The sequence below is a fragment of the Physeter macrocephalus genome, chromosome 9, assembly GCF_002837175.3.
Source record: "Physeter macrocephalus isolate SW-GA chromosome 9, ASM283717v5, whole genome shotgun sequence".
NCBI classification, from domain to species: Eukaryota; Metazoa; Chordata; class Mammalia; order Artiodactyla; family Physeteridae; genus Physeter; species Physeter macrocephalus.
The window spans coordinates 49,520,984-49,528,380 of NC_041222.1; the positions used below are offsets into that span (position 1 = coordinate 49,520,984).

The following is a 7,397-nucleotide window of genomic DNA, read 5'->3' on the forward strand; positions in this document are numbered from 1 at the left end:
AATATAAAATAAATTGTATTTTCTGAATTAGACAATGGAGGGTCAGGGGATCAGCAAGTTGAGAAAGTTAAAGACAGAGAAGATAATACTATCAGTTATCTATTGTGGCATAATAAACAACGCCAAAACTTAGTAGCTTAAAGCAGCAATGATATATTATTATCTTTAAATGATTCTCTGGGTGGGTTGACAGTTTATCTGCTGGTTTTACCTGGGCTCACTGGTACAGAAACATTCAGCTGAAAGACAGTTGGGCTGGAAGGTCAGTGTGGCCTCACTTACATGTCTGACAGTTGGTGCTGTCCATTGGGAGCTTTGGTTCTTTCCCATGTGACCGTTATTCTCTAGCAGGCGACACTGGCTTCCTTACATGATGGTCTCAGGGCAGCATCATAAAAGGGTAAAAGCAGAATCTTCAATGTCTCTTAAGATCTGGCTTTGGAAGTCACAGAACATCACTTCTGCCACATTCTGTTGATCAAATCAAGTCACAAGATGAGTCCAGATTCACAGAGTGGGGAAATAGATAACCTCTTGATGGAAGGAAGAGCAAAGTCATTGCATAGGAGCATGGGAGAAATTTGTGGTCATATTTTGTATTTTATCATAACAGAGAATGAATATGATGAAGACCCTAGCTATATTAACATTAGTTTCAGTAGAGAAACCATTTACAACTTTATCTGAGTGATGAGATGTCAATTATGCATGATTGGAAGAGCACTTAAGGAAGGTGGAGCAGGATACTTGATCATTGTAGACAGTGCAAGGTCCCTTGAAACTATAAAGCTTCAAGCTCAAAATTGGACTCATTGATCAGACAAAATACCTTACTGGAAGAATTTGAGCAGAGAAGAAAGATTAGGAGCAGTTAGGTACAGCGGAAGGGAAATATTAAAATTAGTGAATTCAACGAAATAGAGGGAAACTATATAATATGAAAATATCTTATAAGGCAACACGTTGTTCTGCAGAAGAAAGCTCATGACTATTGGATCCTTGTTTGTGATACTGAAAGAGCTATTGCCGGAGAGATGAATCAAGCCACATTTCTGAGACAGAAATTAATAGAGGAATGAGTTAAAAAAAAAAGTTGCTAATGCTCTGAAAACCAGGGATTGTTAGAGCAACATTTTGTGGTCTCATTCCAACTAATACACAAATTTCATTTCCAAGAAGAAGAGTCCTTTATTTTCTGTTATAATCAGAGACTATAAAAGTAGCATTACAATATCTGATGTCCCCTTCAATGAAAGGATCTTTTAAGTTCATGCCTGAGGGTGGAGGGGTACAGTACTCTTCAGTGATGAAGGATCTTCTGTGAAGTTACAGGTACTCTATGATCATTAGTAGAAGAGATTTGCTTAGACTGGAACCCTGATGCGGTTGGTACTAATTAGTATCGCCCCATATTCCTCCCCTTCCACCACAGTGGATGGTTTCGTTGACTCTGGTACAAATCCCAACCCTTCTCAGGTTCACCCATCACAAGCTTACTATACCAGCAGGGCCTCTGTTTTCTCCTGGTCAGTTTGGACCACTTCCCCACCACAGGGACTTCATGGGCCTGAAACTTTTCTTCTACCTTTTCTTTCTGGCTCCACCTGAGGCCCAAGAGAGGCATACCTGGCCTCTACCTGAAATATATGGCCTGTTCTATGATTATTAAATCTATAAACACTGACCTCTACCTTTTATCTTTAGTAATATGTTTTTGCTAATTACCAATAATGCTGCTCTTAACATGTATTTTGATGCATATATATATGCAGACTTAGGGGAGAAATTGCTGGGTCACAGGGTATGCGTATGTTCAACTTTAGCAGGTGATGCCAGTTTTCCCAAGTGGGAGTGAGCACTTAAAAGATATATAAACAAAAGTCCTTCACTTCACTTGCTGAAGACCCCAAAGCATTTTTTTATGGAAAATAAGTATTAACTTACGATGAAACATAGATAAAGTATGTATAAAAAAAAGAATTTGTTTTCATTTTGGCAGAGACAATAATTTCTCGACCAAATAGAACATTTTTTTTCTATAATTCATACCAGAGTACTATTTCCTAGCATATTTCAATAAAGCTTGAATGAGTGAATTAATTAATAGGTCTTCTCCATAGATTGGTTTAAATCAGATACACTTTAATGCACTGGAAATTATATGGTATTTAATGGTTAGATATGTTGTAAGATAGACTTATTACTCCAGATAATTTTTTCTTGGGTTTACAATGTAAACCAATACACCTTGTTCCATCAAACCTCTGGCTTACAGACTAAAGAAGTTGGTTAACACACACATGGTATTGTCATATGCTGTCGTAAATGGACCTGCTGCTTTCCTTACTAACCAGAAGTGATTTCAGCAAACTAAGGAGAGGAAAATATTTTAAAAATCATCCCCCTTTTATTAAAAAAAAATAATAATAACAAGGCATACCTTGTTTTTGTTTTTTATAAATTTATTTATTTATTTTTGGCTGTGTTGGGTCTTCGTTGTTGCACGCGGGCTTTCTCTAGTTGTGGAGAGGGGGGCCTACTCTTTGTTGTGGTGCCCGGGCTTCTCATTGCGGTGGCTTCTCTTGTTGCAGAGCATGAACTCTAGGCACGTGGGCTCAGTAGTTGTGGCTCACGGGCTTAGTTGCTCCACAGCATGTGGGATATTCCCGGACCAGGGCTCGAACCCATGTCCCCTGCATTGGCAGGCAGATTCTTAACCACTGCGCCACCAAGGGAAGCCCCATACTTTGCTTTATTGTACTTCGCTTTATTGTGCTTTGCAGATAATGTGGTTTTTACAAATTGAAGGTTTGTGGCAACCCTGCATTGAGCAAGTCTATGGTCACCATTTTTCCAATAAAATTTGCTCACTTCCTGTTTCTATGTTGCATTTTGGTAATTCTCACAATATTTTGAATTTTTTCGTTATTTTATTTGTTTTGATGATCTGTGATCAGTGATCATTGATGTTACTGTTATAATTGTTTTGGGGTAACACAAACCACACCCATATAGGATGGCAAACAATTGATAAATGTTGTGTGTGTTCTGACTGCTTCACTGTTCCCCCTCTCTCTCCCTCTTCTTGGGCCTCCCTATACTCTGAGACACAGCAGTGTTCAAATTAGAACAAGTAATAACCCTACAATGGCCTGTAAGCGTTCAAGTGAAAGGAAGGGCTGCGCATCTCTCACTTTAAATCAAAAGCTAGAAATGATTAAGCTTAGTGAGGAAGCCATGTCTGAAAGCCAAGATAGGCCCAAAGCTAGGCCTCAAGCAAAGTAGTTAGCCAAGTTGCGAATGCAAAGGAAAAGTTCTCGAAGGAAATTAAAAGTGCTACTCAAATGAACACACAAATGATAAGAAAATGAAGCAGCCTTTTTGCTGATAAGGAGAAAGTCTGAGTGATCTAGATAGAAGTTCAAACCAGCCACAACATTCCCTTAAACTAAAGCCTAATCCGGAGCAAGGCCCTAACTCTCTTCAATTCTGTGAAGGCTGAGAGAGGTGAGAAAGTTACAGAAGAAAAATGTGAAGCTAGCAGAGGTTGGTTCATGATGTTTAAGGAAAGAAGTCATCTCCATAACATAAAAGTGCAAGGTGAAACATCAAGGGCTGATGTAGAAGTTGCAGCAAGTTATCCAAATCTAGCTAAGACGAAGGTGGCTACATTAAACAACAGATTTTCAAGGTAGATGAAACAGCCTTATATTGGAAGAAGATGCCATCTAGGACTTTTATAGCTAAAGAGGAGAAGTCAATGGCTGGCTTCAAAACTTCAAAGGGCAGAATGACTGTCTTATTAAGGGGCTAATGTGGCTGATGACTTGAAGTTGAAGCCAATGCTCATTTACCATTCAGAAAAGTCCTAGGGCCCTTAAGAATTATGCAGAATCTACTCTGCCTGTGCTCTATAAATGGAACAACAAAGCCTGATTGGCAGCCCATCTGTTTACAAGATGGCTAACTAAATATTTTAAGCCCACTGTGGAGACTTACTGCTCAGAAAAACAGATTCCTTTCAAAATATTACTGCTTATTGACTGCTCAATGTACTTGGTCACCCAAGAGCTCTGATCCAGATGTACAACAAGATTAGTGTTGTTTTTATGCTTGCTGACACAACACCCATCCTGCAGCCTATGGATGAAGGAGTCATTTTGACTTTAAAGTCTTATTATTTAAGAAATACATTTCATAAGGCTATAGTGGCCATAGTTATCCTCTGATGGATCTGGACATAGTCAACTGAAAATCTTCTGGAAAAGATCGAGCATTCTAGATGCCATTAAGAACATTTGAGATTCATGGGAAGAGGTCAAAATATCAGCATTAAAGGAATTTGGGGGACTTCCCTCGTGGCACAGTGGTTGGGAGTCCGCCTGCCGGTGCAGGGGACACGGGTTTGAGCCCGGGTCCGGGAGGATGCTGCATGCCGTGGAGCAGCTGGCCTGTGCACCACAGATGCTGAGCCTGCGTGCTGCGGCTGCTGGGGCCCGCGTGCCTGGAGCCCGTGCTCCGCAACCAAAAAAGAGGCCACCGCCATGGGAGGTTTGCACCCTGCAGCGAGGAGTGGCCCCCACTCGCTGCAACGAGAGAGGGCCTGTGAGCAGCGAGGACCCAACGCAGCCAAAAATAAATAAATAAATAAATAAATAAAGGAATTTGGAAGAATTGGATTCCAACCCTCATGGATGACTTTGAGGGGTTCAAGACTTCAGTGGAGGAAGGAGCTGCAAATGTGATGGAAATAGCAAGAGAACTAGAATTAGAAGTGGAGCCTGAAGATGTGGCTGTATTGTTGTAACCTCATGGTGAAACTTGAATGAATAAGGAGTCACTTCTTATGGATGAGCAAAGAAAGTGGTTTGCAGCGAGGACCCAACGCAGCCAAAAATAAATAAATAAATAAATAAATAAAGGAATTTGGAAGAATTGGATTCCAACCCTCATGGATGACTTTGAGGGGTTCAAGACTTCAGTGGAGGAAGGAGCTGCAAATGTGATGGAAATAGCAAGAGAACTAGAATTAGAAGTGGAGCCTGAAGATGTGGCTGTATTGTTGTAACCTCATGGTGAAACTTGAATGAATAAGGAGTCACTTCTTATGGATGAGCAAAGAAAGTGGTTTCTTGAGATGGAATCAACTCCTGGTGAAGATTATGTGGAGATTGTTAAAATGACAACAAAGGATTTAGATTAGTACATAAACTTAGTTGATAAAGCAGTAGTAGCATTTGTGAGGATTGACTTTAATTTTGAAAGAAGTTCTACTCTGAGCGAAATGCTATCAAAGAGCCTTGCATGCTACAGAGAAATTATTTGTGAAAGGAAGAGTCATTTGATGTGGCAAAATTTATTGCTGTCTTATTTAAAGGAATGGCCACTGCCACCCCAACCTTTAGCAACCACCACCGTGATCAGTCAGCAGCCATCAACACCGAGGCAAGACCTTCCACCAGTAAAAAGTTTACAACCTTCTGAAGGCTCAGATGATGGTTAGCATTTTTTTGCCAATAAAGTATTTTTAAATTAAGGTCTGTACGTTTTTAAGACATAATGATAGTGCACATTTAATAGACTACAGTATAGTGTGAACATAACTTTTATATACACTACAGAACCAAAAAATTCATATGGCTCACTTTATTGCAGTGGTCTGGAACAGTCTCCACATTATCTCCAAGGTATGCCTGTATATTCTTTGCCTGCAACTAAAAAGGATTTGAAATATCAGTATGTATATAATATGGCTGAGAAAGCTAAAAAATTACTTATGCTAACAAAATCACTGTAACAGAGTATTACATTTCCTTGTGAGTTACTGACAACCCTGATAAAGAAACTATCCAAGTAAAGGAAACAGTAGAGAGAAAACTCTTTCAGTTACTCTTGAGGGTTAATAGGACCAAAGGAAAAAGGCACTCAGTTTCCTTTTCACTTGTTTTTGCCTTCAAGTTTTCCCCTTTCTAATCAACAAAAAATTTTGTTCAAAAGGAAAGGGAAGGTTCAGAAGTTTTACCCTTTATTTACCAAGCTAAATCAACCTGGGTGGTCCATTGTGGGATCTTCCCGGACCGGGGCACGAACCCGTGTCCCCTGCATCGGCAGGCGGACTCCCAACCACTGCGCCACCAGGGAAGCCCTACTGAAATTCTTGAGGGTTAATAGGACCAAAGGAAAAAGGCACTCAGTTTCCTTTTCACTTGCTTTTGCCTTCAAGTTTTCCCAACAAAAAATTTTGTTCAAAAGGAAAGGGAAGGTTCAGAAGTTTTACCCTTTATTTACCAAGCTAAATCAACCTGGGTGGTCCATTTGTCAAAAGGTGGGTAAGAAAGTTGCTATAAAAAATATACAAATATTAACATACTCAATATTTGAAAACCTTTTAAATTTAAATGTCATTTATATAAAAGTGCACAAATCATAAGTGTACAGCTTGATGAATTATCACAATTATTATCATCCAGGTTAAAAACTAGAACATAAGCCGCACCCCAGAGGTTCCTTTCCCCTCCCCTCCCAATTGCTCCACCCCTTTCTTCTCCTCAAAAGCAACCATTATTTTGACTTTTTTTTAAAAAATAAATTTTTGGGGCTTCCCTGGTGGCGCAGTGGTTGAGAGTCCGCCTGCCGATGCAGGGAACATGGGTTCGTGCCCCGGTCCGGAAAGATCCCACATGTTGTGGAGCGGCTAGGCCCGCGAGCCATGGCCGCTGAGCCTGCGCGTCCAGAACCTGTGCTCCGCAACGGGAAAGGCCACAACAGCCTGAGGCCCGCGTACCAAAAAAAAAAAAAAAAATTCTTAAAATTTATTTATTTATTTTTGGCTGTGTTGGGTCTTTGTTGCTGCACGCGGCGAGCAGCGGCTACTCTTCCTTGCAGTGCACGGGCTTCTCATTGCGGTGGTTTCTCTCGTTGTGGAGCACAGGCTCTAGGCACGCTGGCTTCAGTAGCTGTGACACGCGGGCTCAGTGGTTGTGGCGCACGGGCTTAGTTGCTCCGTGGCATGTGGGATCTTCCTGGACCAGGGCTCGAACCCGTGTCCCCTGTATTGGCAGGCGGATTCTCAACCACTGCGCCACCAGGGAAGTCAAGATCCCACATGTTGTGGAGCGGCTAGGCCCGCGAGCCATGGCCGCTGAGCCTGCGCGTCCAGAACCTGTGCTCCGCAACGGGAAAGGCCACAACAGCCTGAGGCCCGCGTACCAAAAAAAAAAAAAAAAATTCTTAAAATTTATTTATTTATTTTTGGCTGTGTTGGGTGTTTGTTGCTGCACGCGGCGAGCAGCGGCTACTCTTCCTTGCAGTGCACGGGCTTCTCATTGCGGTGGTTTCTCTCGTTGTGGAGCACAGGCTCTAGGCACGCTGGCTTCAGTAGCTGTGACACGCGGGCT

The 7,397-nt window shown here is 41.5% G+C and overlaps 1 long non-coding RNA gene across 1 annotated transcript in view; it reads right to left on the reverse strand.

Moving 5' to 3' along the window:
• Positions 1–7,397, reverse strand: part of LOC129392418 (uncharacterized) — an 8,573-nt gene continuing 1,176 nt past the window's right edge. Inside the window, exons 2-3 of the long non-coding RNA XR_008618239.1 lie at positions 5,646–5,714; positions 1–471 (exon numbers count right to left, since the gene is read on the reverse strand). This is a non-coding gene — a long non-coding RNA (uncharacterized lncRNA). The remainder of the gene's footprint in view (positions 472–5,645; positions 5,715–7,397) is intronic.